This window comes from Dipodomys merriami, unplaced genomic scaffold, assembly GCF_024711535.1.
Source record: "Dipodomys merriami isolate MVZ:Mamm:240054 unplaced genomic scaffold, mDipMer1.0.p SCAF_1, whole genome shotgun sequence".
Classification (NCBI taxonomy): Eukaryota; Metazoa; Chordata; class Mammalia; order Rodentia; family Heteromyidae; genus Dipodomys; species Dipodomys merriami.
In genome coordinates, this window is record NW_027202270.1 from 122370781 (window position 1) to 122385505 (window position 14725).

Consider the following 14725-nt stretch of genomic DNA (forward strand, 5'->3'; position numbering starts at 1 on the left):
TCTTTAGGTAACAAGGACAACTGACACAATGTGCAGCTTGAGGCTAGCTAGCTTTGGGGTGCTCCAGTCAGGCTGCGGCCTTTCCTGCCCAGAGGGGAAGGATGGCCACCTGACGGATTGAATTACGCCTCTCTTCCTCCGAAGCTCAGAGGTTTTTGTTATCAATTCATGACCGAAATCTCCATTCCTGACTGGAAACATATTTCATGTTCTAGAATGAACGAGGAGATTCTCTCCACCGACCAAGAGCTTTTGGAACAAGATACTGGCATTAAAGGGACTTCACACTTCACCGCTGGAAGTTACCTTTTCGTGTTCCTCAAGCAGTAAACGCACAGTCCGGACCAAGGCAGCATTTTAGAATTCACTTTCTAATTTGGAATTGGCTACGGGTCCTTTAAAAAAACAAATTAGAGTCCAAGCCCGAGGGCGCGGTCGAGGGGCCCAGCCGCTGACGCGGGCTTCTTCCGGGAAAGTCAGCTGAAGGCCTGCTGCCTGGCATCCTGGGACTTGAAGTTTCTCTTGGCCACTCTGTCTGACCTCCTGACTCTAGAAGGGGAAACAGATGGACTACAACTCCCAGAGGGCCAAGCGACAGCAGCGCGTCCTGTCCTCTCGCCGCGGCTGGGCGGCAGGTTCAAGTTGCCATAGCTGCGAGTCCGGGGAGAGCGGAGTCGGTTGCGCCGAAGCCTTTGGTCAGTTGCACCTTGTGGGTCACCAGTGGCCGCGGGAGTCGGGTGGGGGCCTCGGCGATGATCCGGCATTGAGAACCTGGAGTCACCTTTAGTCTCAGGTGCCGGCCCCCGCTCCTCCCCGAGCCCTTTCTTTGGTGCTTCCCTATCTCACCGAGGGGACGTTTGTTTTGGGGGGGTCGGGGGTGGGCACCCCACATGTGCGCCGAGTGCGGGGTGGGGCCGTGGGAATAGCCGTGTGGCGGGGGGGGGGATGCTGGCGTGTGTGAGCCGTCCCCCTCCTGCCTGCCCTCCTCCTCCTGCCTGCCCTCTCCTTCCCTCCGCCCCCCCCCGCCCCCCCATCCCCGGCAGGGCCCGGCCCGGCTCCCGGGAACTGTCGAGGCTCTGTCCTCGCTCTGGCGGCGGCGTGGCCTGCCGCCGGCTCTGCCACCCCTTAGCTGTCCAGACTGAACGCATTTTAGGTAGCTCTTCCGCAGAACCTTCTAGCATTTGCTTGCTTGACCGTCCCTCCTCCCCCCCCCCCCCACCTCTACCTGTCCTGAAGCTAGAGATAAAGACGTTTGCTCCCCTTCCCCCCACGCTGTCATCTGCCACCTGTTTTTCCTAAAGGAAAAAAAGCCGAGGTGGTCAGCGGCCCCTTCTTGAATTGTCTCAAATACAGGACCCGACGTCGAATACCATTGCTTTCCAGGGCCTCGTCTCCTAGGAAGAGATCCAGGAGAACTAGAGGACCGTCATGTTGTAGTATTGACACAAGTGTTATTTAAACGATTTGGCACAGAGAGAATGCCCAGTTTGGTTACTTGCTATTGTTTAACCACACAGACTTGTTGTCCAAGAGAAATAATGCTTTTAAATTTCATAGTATGAACATTTAACGAAGTGAAAAAAATTCTGCACACTGTTTCACCAATGTATCCGGTATGTAGCAAGTGTATATATGTGGGGCTGGGAAGGTGGCTCAGTGCTAGAGCGCTTGCCTTGCATGCATGAGGCCCTGGGTTTGATTCCTCAGCATCACATAAGCAGAAAAAGCCATAAGTGGCCTTGTGGTTCAAGGGGTAGAGTGCTAGCCTTGAGCTGACAAACGGAGGGACCAAGCCCAGAGTTCAGGCCCCATCACGACTGACAAAAACAAACCCAAACCCCCCTGAGATGTGTGTATTTTTTTTTTTTTTTTAAAGAGCTGGTTTGGACAGACAGCACAGAGGGAAGATGGAAACTTGCACAGTTGGCACAGAGAAATTTTATCATGCCTACAATTCATTTCATGGTTTGAAGGTGTTAGAAAGGAAAAGTGTGTACCACACTAGTTTATGTCTTCTGAGCATACATATTCTTTGCCATTGTGTTAATCACTGGTCACTCTGAACTGACTCTTAACAGCTGATTTTGATTGGCTTTCCCAGAATACTTTCTTTGTTGAAATGGCTCATAGATCTATATCCAGCAACCACATTTCTTTTAGATGAATGTCTGCGAATTCCTAACAAACTCTTAAAAGCAGTAAAAAAGGAATTGAAAATATTTCTGCCCACAGCTTTTCCCTGCAACCAGAAGTATTTATGTGTTTTCAATACCAAGTGTGGGAAGAACGGAGTAGCATATATGTTTGTAAAGAGGCTTGGAGTGGCTTAGATATTAATTACATTCAGAGATAATTTCATTACCTGGCTTAGTTTACCAGCTGATAGACATGTGCAGGGACATTATTTTTAAGTAAATTTGTGGCATAATTCACATTGCAGCCAGCTCAAGATGGGTGACCAGGCATAGGCAGAAAATATGGGTAAGGAATATGCTGCCTGGGAACTGGGAAATCAAGAGGTAACTTGGCCTTTCAGACAACACTAGAAGCATTTCTGTGATCTGTGATAGGCTTTAACCTGTATGTAGGGAAAGTGAGTTAATTCTTATATTTTTAAATTAAAAAAATTAAAGTTGTAGGTATGTTTTATCCCCTTGTTTCATTTATCTGTAGGTTGTTTGGGGAAAGTGTAGGGGCAAGCAAAGATCTTCTCCTTTACTAGAACTTTTGCCCTGAAACTAATGAAGAAATGATAGGAGGAAGGCATATGTGCCTAAGAAGAGCACTGAGCTCAGAGGAGAGCTACATGGAGTTTTGGGGGTGTGCTTTGTAAATATACTTTCTCCCTGAGTTTCTTTTTTGAGATAACAGTTTGTTGTATACTTACAGGGGAGAGGGCCTTGTCAATATATATATTATTATTATTTTTTTGAGCAAGAAGCTGCTTTCTAATATGTAGTGTAAAGGTAATGATGGATGGTTGTGTATTTAATGTTACAAAAATTCAGATAAGTGGAGATATGTTTATTGTGTTAGCAAAAGCAACTTAATACAACTGTTTCTCTTAGACAAGTGTTTGAGAACTTATTTTATCTCAGGCACTGCATTAGGCACCCTCCCCGGACATTATATAGAATTTTTTTTATGCTTATCTTTATTTTGCAAGACAAGCAGTTGAGGCTCAGATAGGCAATGTGGCTTGCTTGCGATTCTGGAGCCAGAGTGTCTTTATTTCCAGGTCTGATGTCAAGTACCAGATGCCTCAACTTACAAAGTAGCCTCCTTGCTGTCCATAATTGTTCTCTAAAGGAGTATGATTTACACTCAGCTTTACATGATCTGTGCAGCACTCTTTATGGTTATTCATTCTTTAAATGTTCAAAGGACTTTTATAGTGTTTAAAAATAATGGTCCTTGAATATTCAGGTCAGATATAGTTGTAATTTGGAGTTTCCAAAAAACGAGCATGTTCTTCATGAATTGTTATTAGTCACCAAAAGTATAGTATTAAAAACTTCAATTTAGAAACAGATTTAAAATTCTGGACATTTAGTATTTCATATTGCATTTTGACAGATAAAAAGCATTTTGACATACAGAGGAGACACAGTGGGGCCTGGTAATGATTCTGTATCTAAGCTCTCTGGTGTATATTGTTTAGATTACAGAGTTGGAGTTGTCTGTAGGATAATATGTTTCAGAAGTTCTTACCTGTATAATTTGACAAATTATAAAAATGCTTTGGATCTTTTTGGATAAATCCTTTTTTTAAATCTCTGTAGTCACCGGGTTAATTATAATGTAGTCATACTATTTTATATTTTTTCTTTCTTGTAACAATGTATTGTTACAGGTCAGCATTTATTCTTTCTGTCTATGTGTCTCTCTTTTGAGACAGTGCCTTTATATCTAGCCCAGGCTGGCCTTGAGCTCCTGATCCCCCTCTCTCAACATTCCCACACCAGCATTCAGGGGTTCTACTTTTTCTCTTTTAGCTTCTACATAGTAGTCTAATGATTAAATACTTTTAATATATCCCTGATCAGTGGATTTACATGTATCTTACTGAAAATTATGAATAATTATATAATGTAGGAATTCTATAATTATTGTAAGACATGTATGCATATGTCATATACATATGTCTTTTGTTGTAAGATAATGCTCATATACATTGAGTTTCAGTCAAAAGATATATATTTATTTTCCAAATTATTTTCCAGAAAAGTTGTTAAAGCTCATTTGCTACAGCAGGGTGTGCTCTTGTCAACTCTGAAGGTGAGGGCTGTTGCTCATCTGTATGAAACAAAGGCATTTTAAAAAATTACTTTTAATATCCAGTTCTTTAGTGAAATAAAATATATTTGGACATTTGTTAGGGCCATTTATGTTCTGTGAATCACTTGTTTTTATATCCTTTGTGCCTTTTGCTACCTGAATATTATTTTGGTGTATTTTTTAAATAGCTGATTAATCCTTTGGTTCTGGTTTAGGCTTATATTTTTCTAAATTTGTCCTTTATTTTGAAACCTTGTTTCTGGTGTGTTCTCATGATGTTTAAGAAAGACTATAAGAGACTTATAGGCCTTTATTGGATGCATGTATGTCTCTGAGTTTAATATGACCCTAGCATAGCATTGCTGGTGTTTGGTGCATTTGGGATATGGATGCATTTGGGTTTACAAGAATCCATTTAACTGAAGACCATTTAGAATCTCTCCTGTGCATAGGGTTCTCCTGAATAAATGAAGGACTGGATGGCAGTTGTGAATGAATGAGTAAATGGATGAGTGAAATAAAGGTAGGCCTGAACTAGGTTCTTGAGGATGAAGTATGACATTCAGAACTATGAGTACTAATTTAAGTGATAGTCAATTTTATAGATTGTAGACAGGAGAAAATGCATGATGGTGGGAAAGGACGAGCATTTATTTATTTATTTTATACATATATTTATATATTTTGGTAAAGATACTGTACAGAGGGGTTACAGTTATATGAGTACTCAGGTAATGAGTATATTTCCTATTGGGCATTGTTACCCCCTCCTTTGTTTATCTCCTACCCTCCCTTCTCTCCTCACCTCCCCAACTTCTCCCTTCCCCTCACTTCCCGCACCTGAAGTTGTAAATTTTGTTTTCAACATAGTGTCTTGTACATTTCATTGTTACAATGGGTCAAACCTATATCCTTATTTTTGTTTTTTCCCTTCCCCTCCCAAAATTAGAAAAATGTATATTCAAGATACAGGGCATCAGAATCAAATACAGTGAAAACTGGGGTTATACTGTGGGGGAGGAACATACCAAAGAAACAAAAAAAATTGCATAGTACATTATAAATTGTAAATACATGAAAAACAATAACAAGCAAGAAAAAAAACACTTGTGTCCCTATCTTGGGGTTCATTTCGCTTAACATCTTCTTATATGGTTATGTGTACATAGCTTTTGACCTTTTCTGCTTGTCCTAGACATATACTAGTTATTGCAAATAAGGGAAACCATGGGACCTATGTGTCTTTGGGTCTGGCTTACTTCACGTAATATAATTTTTTCCAAGTCTTTCCATTTCCTAACAAATGGGGCAATGTCATTCTTTTTGATGGAGGTATAGAATTCCATTGTATAAATATACCATATATCCTTGATCCATTCATCTACTGAGGAGCATCTGGATTGGTTCCATATCTTAGTTATGGCAAATAATGCTGCGATAAACATACTTGTGCTGGTGTCTTTAGTATGGCCTTGTTTGTGATCATTTGGGTAGATGCCCAAAAATCGGATTGCTGGGTCATAGGGAAGCTCTATGTGGAGTCTTTTGAGGAACCTCCATACTGCTTTCCAAAGTGGTTGAACAAGTTTACACTCACACCAACAATGTAGTAGGGTAAGGATGATCTTTTAAATGGAAAAAAAAGGGGATTTGTCTAAGAGCAGCAATTGGATTGAAACAATCCAGAGAATGGACCTAGATGATAAAGAGCTTAGATGATCTGGAGTTCAGAGCTTTGTAGCAGCACACCTGAAGTTTGCTTCAGTTATTAATTTTTAATACATTACAGTGAAATTGCAGTGTTGCCTTGTTAGGCATTGTTAACATTACTTGGCGGAGCAATTCATGTTTGAAAACTTAAGTAATTACTCTTTGGCTGTTTGTTGAAATTTTTCTTTAGCAGTTACTTAGTTGGTATTTGTTATTTTTAAAGCTTTGTACTTTGAAATTTGTTTCTGGATGAACCAGAATAATAAAAAAATTAGTAGTAAACTCATTAAAAAACTTTCTGAGGGAAAAGGGTATGACTCAATATTAGAACAGATACCAAGCTCCCAGTGACATGCCAGGAGCATGCTCTGATTGGTTTGTGCTTGGATAACAGAATACCAGAGAGTGAATGATTTGTAAAGGAAAGAAGTTTATTTGATTTTGATGGCTACTAACAGCATTAGGCCATTGTCTGTAAGGACCATCCCTCCCCCCACCCTCAGCTCTGTCATTGCCTGCCAGATAGCATCGTATGGTGGGAAAGATGAGAGGGAAGTCATATGGTGAGAAAGGAAGCAAGAGTGAGCTAAAAACAGAGAATGAACTAAAAGGCTGGTTGGCTTTATTACTATCCACTCTTGGATGACTAATCTTGTCCCACCAGATTCAACCTACTCCTGAATCTGTTACACCGGCTGTGATGGTAGTGAACTCATCACCTCTTAAAGGTTCTACCACCTCTAATATTGGCTTATTGAGACCAATCTTAACACTTTGAATGTGGATGATGTAGGAACAGATTTCTTTCTGAAAGAGGTTGTAACTGTTCTTAAAATGGTTATTTTCAGACATCTTCAAATAGTAGAGGAGTAGAAAGATTTATGACAGATTTACTTATTTAACACTGCATTATTTCACATTATATGAACCCTTTAGTTTAAAGTAAACAAGTACATTAGGAATTTTCTTCAGTGTACTTTTGGAGAGAGGAAGAGAGGAATGGATCATGAGAAATAGGAGGAAGGACAGAAAATACATTTTGGTGATTTTGAAATCTGTTTGGGATTTGTGTGATTCCTTTGTGTCTAAGAATGAAATGGAGAAGGCCTTGCCTTAGAGATGTAGGACTTGTGTGTATTGAAGTTTTTAGCTATCTCAAAGGAAAATAACAAGTCCTTTAAGAAATATAAAATATATGAAACTATCATAAGATCTTTTCTACCTCAAGCATGCCTTTTACCCAGTAAATACTAACATTAATTTCCAAAGCTTGATATTATTTATAAGTATTATATCCATCTGTATAATCCTATAACCACAAATATTCCTTTAGCCGTGCTTTCCCAAAGAGAGTCAGGTTGAGAGTAAATATCATCAACTAGTTGTTTTAAACCAAAGCTAAATGGTTTTTCAGTATGATTTAACATATTTATGTATCAGTATCTAAGTCCTTCAGATAGCCTTTGTTCTATAATGAAACCTTGGAGATAAATAGCAAGAAGTGTTTGATGCTTATATAATAGATCAGTTAAGCTGTCTGCTTATCATGCCTAGACTTGTTTGTTTGGGGTCAGCTGACTAGACTGCTCATATAAGCTGGAAGACACAGGGACATCCATGTATTCCATAATTTCTCATCCTAGCTGGAGCACATGATATGTAGGAAGTTTGGCACAGTGCATAGTTCCATTTCAACCTCATTTTGTGCCATACCAGTTAAAATCCTACTGAGCAAAGCAGGTCAGGAAGCTGAACCCTGAGAAGGACCTGGTGGGAGGGCAGTCCATTCAGGAAGGCCCACTTCTCTCCCCTCAAGAACTCTGACTTACTTACTTTTATCATTGATCCCTTCCCATCCCTTCCCTTCCCTTCCCTTCCCTTCCCTTCCCTTCCCTTCCCTTCCCTTCCCTTCCCTTCCCTTCCCTTCCCTTCCCTTCCCTTCAATTCCCTTCCCTTCCCTTCCCTTCCCTTCCCTTCCCTTCCCTTCCCTTCCCTTCTTCCCTTCTTCCCTTCTTCCCCTCTTCCCCTTCCCCTTTCCTTTCCCCTTCCCCTTCCCCTTTCCCTTCCCCTTCCCCTCCCCTCCCCTTCCTTTCCCTTTTTTTTTTTGGGGGGGGTCTGTTGTGAGACTTGAACTCTGGGCCTGCACACTGTTCCTCAGCTCTTCAGCTCTAGGTGAGTGCTCTACCACTTGAGCCACAGCACCACTTCCGGTTTTCTGGCGGTTTATTGTAGATGAGTTCTTATCTGTGCTGGCTTTGAACTGCAATCCTCAGATCTCAGCCTCCTGAGCAGCTAGGATTGCAGGAGTGAGCCACCAGCTGCTAATTTTATCATTGATTTCTAATAGAAACAGTTCAGTAAATGATACATGAGTCTGTTTTAAATCCCTTTGATTCCATTTCTTGTGGAGTACTTTATTCACTGTTTAACAGAGAACTGGCTAATGGAATGGACAGTTGATTTTGGTCTTACAGAAATGTAGCACAAGAGTTTGAGGAGTTGAAATTATAGAAGAACACTCATGTAAAGAAGACAAGTGGAACTGATAATTACATGTGGTGATGTTTTTCTTTTTCTTTTGGTTCCTTGTCTGTGACACTTGAAGGGTGAGATGAAGGTCTCAAGTCTTACAGCTATTGGATTGTGAGAAATGTGTTCTAAACTTGGATGATGATTAAGCTAAAGTACGTTACCCATTTCCCTACTAAATATCAGCATCATTACCTTGAACATCTTTGAGGACAGTTGCCTTGGATAGAAACAGCTCAGGTGCTGGGAGGCAAAAGAAGCAATCATTTACTTCACAAACACTAGTGTTTGTGAAATATCATTCTTAATGCTGGGTGCTTATCTTTTATGGAACAGCTTGCAAATCCTAATTGTTTTGAACTGACTCTGAGGGAACGAGATAGGAGAATCAATAAATTACAGCTCTCATACATACAAATGTGTGCTACGGTAATGAAGACATGGCTCTCTAATGCCTTTCTAGGTCAAATAAATATATAAGCAGTGGGTTCGAGTTTTTAAAGTCACCCTGGTTTGAGTCTGGTCACAGTGTAGAGGTTTGCATATGGATATTTGTGTAGATGACTAGATGATGCACAATGAGAATGAATTGCTGAAGGTTCATTACTTGCTCTAGTGGTGGTATATCTTCTTTATAAGGTTCATTAAGGCAGAAACAGTAGTATTTATATCATAAAGTATTGATGTATTGATGAATTGTACCATCTGCTCTTGAGACCCAGAGCATTCTATGAAATTTTCCAGTCTTTCACTCAAGGTCACTAATCTTACTTAGTTATCTGTATAGGCTCAGATCTGAAAAGAAAACAGAAAAAAAATAAATTGTTTTCTCATCCATTAGAAATGTTGTGGCTGGGCACTGGTGGCTGGCTTATGCCTGGAATCCTGGCCACTCAAAAGGCTGAGATTTGGCAGGAAAGTTGGTGAGACACTTAACTCCACCTAATCAGTACAAGCCAGAAGTGGAGCTGTGGCTCAAGTGGTAGATAGAGTGCTAGCCTTGAGCAAAAAACTCAGGGACAGTGCTGTGAGTTCAAGCCTCAAGACTGGCATGCATACGCACACACATGCATACACCCCCCTGTCCCCCCCCCCCCCACAGTAGTTTTGTTGTAGTAAGCTTTGGAAGAGCAATTAGTGCTTTTTCTCTAATGCGAGAAGTCCCTTTCTCACCTTTAAGCAGAAAGGTAGTTTAGTTTTTTAAAAGTGATATTCAAGAGCACACTCACTCATTCTTGGACTTCAGCAGTTCTTGTTCTCTCTCATTCATTGTATGTCATCTTGAAATTTCTTATGCTAGAATGGATTTCTCATTCAATTGAACTTTTTTTCTTCTGAACAATTATAAAATAATGATGAAAATTTCTTTGAGCACATAAAGGTGTTTTTCTACTTGTCTTTAAAATTTGTCTTTGGGTTTCAAATTGTACTACTGATTGCATATCACTCATGAGTAATTCTGAATTTGTTTTCCAAAGCAGAATTTGATTGCATAGGTGATGTCAGTACATTTTCAAGTAGTGCTTTAATTTTTAAGTTTGTACCAGCATGTAGATTGTTTGTTTAAGTGAATCAGTTTTAAAGCCTAGTAGCTGTTCTTCAGCAAAACAATAAAGAGAATAATAGCCAATTTGAAAATATTCTTGTAGCTCACAAACTCATGATAAATGGTTCAAGTAGCTGTCCAAATGCTCTTCAGAATAAAATAGGAGAGACCAATATTGTGACCCTGTTTCTTGAGCTGATCTATTGCCAAGATTTACAGATATCACCCTACCTAGATAGATGTCAGAGGAATAGGTACTAAGGTCAAGAGATTGCCAAAGAGGAATAGGAAAAAAGTACCAAGGTAAATGGAGCTGCTAATAAGAAACTTTAAACACCATCTTTAGAGTGGCAGCCTGTTAATCTACTGTCAGTCTATTTTTGAAGGCCATCTTTATATTAATGTGAATTCATCAATGGTGGGAATGGTTAAAAAATATAAATCAGGGCTGGGAAGGTGGCTCAGTGGTAGAGCGCTTGCCTTGCATGCTCGAGGCCCTGGGTTCGATTCCTCAGCACCACATAAGCAAAAACAAAAAAGCCGGAAGTGGCGCTGTGGCTCAAGTGGTAGAGCGCTAGCCTTGAGCTGAAGAGCTGAGGGACAGCGCCCAGGCCCAGAGTTCAGGCCCCATGACCGGACCCAAAAAAAAAAAAAAAAAAAAATCAGCATTAAACCGGGTATATAAACATGAACATTCCTGCCATTTCCTGTGACTATATTTACATAAAGATAGCTTATATATACATTCGATAATATAGACTATTCAAAAGTGGAATTTATGCTTTTATTACTTGCTTTGCCATTCAGTGGTCTTCAGAAACAAGATTTTTAATGTCCTAATACTGTTCCATTATATGGAAATTCAGTATTTTAACCATTCTCTTGTATTTTGATTTTTTTTTTTTTTGTGCTAATACTGGGGCTTGAACTCAGGCCTTAGCTGTTTTGCTTAAGGTTGGTGCTCTGGACCAGAGCCACAGCTCCATTTTCAGCATTTTTGATGGTTAACTGGAGATGAGTTTCATGATTTTTCCTAGATCCTCAGTTCTCAGTCTCCTGAGTAGCCAAGATCACACACATAAGCAATAGGCACTTGGCTTTGAAATGTAAGCTGTTTAAAATTTTTACTCTAGTGTAGCTTTACTGAAATATTTTCATCTGCAAATTTCTGTATGTATTCAGTTGATTTTTAGGGTAATTATTTGGAAGTATGAATACCTTAGTATGTCAAATCAAAGGTAAAAATTGGCTTTTGCATTTTATTGTTTTTCTTTTGCATACTGGGGATTGAACTGAGGCCTCACACATGCTAGGCAAGTGCTTTACCATTACAGCTGAACGTTTATCTCAAAACGGTTCTTGCTGGTATCCAGCAGGTTATACCAACTTCACATTCTCATTTGAAAAGCGTAGGAGTGCTCTTTCCCCTGAAATCTGGCTATCTATAGGCATTATTATTTAAAAGAAAACAGTAGTCCACAAAGGCATGTCTAGTATACATCTCAGACTATTAGGTTTCCATGATTGAACATACTAGTTTTCTTATGTGACCCCATTCAGAATGCTTTTGTCAATATATAGTCTATTAGGTGCTGTTTCACTGGGGGAAGATTTTCTGAGGTCAGTTTTTTTTTTTATTTTTTTATTTTAATACCAGTGATCTTAGTATAGACCATACTTTTAAAAAGCATGTCTTAGAATTATAGTGTAATACATTGTTAACATAGATTACATAATTGACATTTGGCATTTCTTTTCTTTTCTTTTTTGTCAGTCATGGGGCTTGAACTTTGAGCCTGGTTGCTCTCCCTATGATCTTTTGCTCAAGGTTAGCACTCTACCACTTTGAGCCACAGTGCCACTTCTGGTTTTTTGGAGGTTAATTGATGATAATAGTATCAAGGACTTTTCTTTTCCGGCTGGCTTTTGAACTGATATCCTCAGATCTCAGCCTCCTAAAATAGATTAGGATTACAGGCATGAACCACCAACACCTGGCTGGCTTTTCTTTTAATTAGTCATATTACAGGGTACTCGGGAAATATTTTCATGGTTCACGTCTGGCCCTAGGGTTTGATTAAGTAATGTGAGCCTCTGCCAACTTTAGTGGCCATTCTGTTCGTTCTCGCCCCTTTCCATCAACTCCATATTTGAGGAAAGATGTTGTTGGCTGATATACATTGATGAGGGTGTGTCAATGCCATCATAGATGCTTTCTGTGTTGTGGCACTTAGAGTTAAGTCCAATCAAGTTAGCGATGGGACTCATGTTTTAATCATTACAGCAGTTGAAGAAAGTGCCAAGGTTTTTTTTTTAATCACCAATATAAACAATCTATTCCTATTTTTTATTATAATTATATTCATTAATTGTCCTTAGTTCAATATTTATGTATTATTTTAAATAAAGTTATGTAATTAAACTCATGTTTTATATAAATAAAAGTATATGTAAATTTCTCAGATATATCATACCTTAAATCTTGGTATCTCTGCAGGAGTTCCATCAGATGCAGTTTGAACATCTTTTATTGCTCAAAGTAACTGAAATTAATAGCAGAAGACTTTGCATGCTTATACCAGTGAAATTCATGCTGGAAAGTGTGATTCTTTCTCATAAAAGTATGTAATTCTACTTGGGGTAAGTGAGAGGAAATTTTTTCCCCTTGTGATTAGATGACAATTGGAGATAATTTAGTTAATACCATTTTTAATTCTATATAATATTAAGATTTTCTGTTTTAGTGTTAAACTCTAAAAAATAGAAACCTATGTCAGATGGTAACTCTTATGTTGTTGGTTTTTTTTTTTTTTTTTTCCATACTGGGGTTTGAACTTAGGTTCTTGTGTTCAATCTGCTGGCTCTCTTCCACTAGAGCTATGCCTGCAGCCTTGTTTTTGCTGGTTACTTTGGTGATGGAGTCTCATGAACTTTTCTGCCTGGTCTGGCTTCAGACATCAATCCTTTGGACCTCAGTTTCCTGAGTAGCTATAGTTTTATAGGCATGAACTACTTCTGTCTGGCTAAAGTTTTTATTGTTGTTGATACTGAGATTTTGAACTCAAGGCTGCATGTTGCTTGTTTATCTGGTGTTGTACCACTTACTTCCAGTCCTTCATTGTTATATCTGTACTAATAATGTGTTTCAATCCAATTTTCAAATTGTTAAAAAGAACCATAGCAATTGAATGTTTAACAGTTGTTATTCAAGGTGAAACTCATCTTACCTACTTATAAGGAGAGTATGAGGCTGGGAAGGTGGTTCAGTGGTAGAACGCCTTACATGCATAAGGCCCTTGGTTTGATTCCTCAGCACCACATAAGCAGAAGCAGAAAAAAAAGCCGGAAGTGGTGCTGTGGTTCAAGTGGTAGAGCGCTAGCCTTGAGCTGAAGAGCTGAGGGACAGCGCCCAGGCCCAGAGTTCACGCCCACGACCGGACTCTCCCCCTTCCCCCCCCCCCCCCAAAATAAGAAGAGTATGATACACTATTTGTATTAATTGAAAAGTATTCTGGTACTTTTAGAAACATTTATTTGCCTCAAAGGTAGTTATTTTGTTCCTTATTCTCACTAACAACCATTATAGTAAACACATTGTATTTCTCAATATTACTGTTTCATTCTGCCTAAAGATTTCTTTTTTATTAATTTATAGAATTATAATTTGAGTTTTTTTTTCCCCTGGCTCTTAGTTCAGATTTATCCAGTGGGTAACAGACACCAAGAATACAGTGAACAGAAATAGTATTGAAGATAAAGAAGGCTGGCTTAGTAGAGCATGAGCCTTGAGCTGAAGAGCAGAGGGACAGTGCCCAGGCCCAGAGTTCAGGCCCCACCATTCCCACCCCCCCACAAAAATACAAGAAAAGGCTGGCTTAATGCCAAGTCTGCTATTTTTATCCCTGTGTAGAGTTGAATATGTTATTTAATACTGCTTAGCTACAGCATCTTCCATAAATGAGGAGTGAATAGTATTCCCTTCATTTATTTTTTCAGTGCTGGGCATTGAATATAGGGCCTTGCCAATGCTAAGAAAGTACTCTACTGTGGACATAAATCCCCCTTACTGATAGTATTCTCTTCATAGAATTGCTATAAGAATTAAATTGGATTGTTTATACCAGTATCTCGGGTAATACTTGAATAAAGAAAGTACTTAGAAAATGCTGGTTTTTCCTGCTTTTACTAGTAGGTAATGATGGAAAGCACTTGAACATAGAGTAAGAGTAAAAGGTCATGTGGCAGAGATTCATGAGATACAGTAGTCACTTGTTTTTTTTTTCCTTGTGTCATACTGAAGCTTGAACTCAGGGCCTGGGCTTTGTCTCTTAGCTTTTTGTTCAACGTTGGTGCTCTGTTATTTGAGTCATAGCTCCACTTCTGGCTTTTTGATGGTTACTTGCAGATAAGAAACTCATGGACTTTCCTGCTCGGGCTGGCTTTGAACCAGGATCTTCAGATCTCAAACTCCTGAGTAGCTAAGGAATCCAGGAGTGAGCCCCCATTGCCCAGCCAGATGCCTTCTTAACTTTGAAAGACAAATTACATTTATGATCTCTTTTTGGGTTACTTTTCTTTAGGATTTAGACAACCATGGGGCTGGGAAAGCAAAGCCAGTTACTTCTGCTGTAGTTTTTGGTCATGTTTTCTGGTGTGGGTGAG

General features: G+C 39.5%; 1 protein-coding gene across 9 annotated transcripts in view; it reads left to right on the plus strand.

Annotated features, from left to right (window-relative positions):
- Positions 1-640: 640 nt before the first annotated feature.
- The window catches only part of Cep128 (centrosomal protein 128), a 277887-nt gene continuing 263802 nt past the window's right edge, over positions 641-14725 (plus strand). For 6 of the 9 annotated variants that reach the window (XM_070028496.1, XM_070028508.1, XM_070028507.1 and 3 more), the window contains exons 1-2: positions 697-793; positions 12561-12703. The gene's annotated coding sequence lies outside the window, so the exon portion shown is untranslated. The other 3 variants (XM_070028501.1, XM_070028502.1, XM_070028506.1) reach the window with 3 other exon arrangements.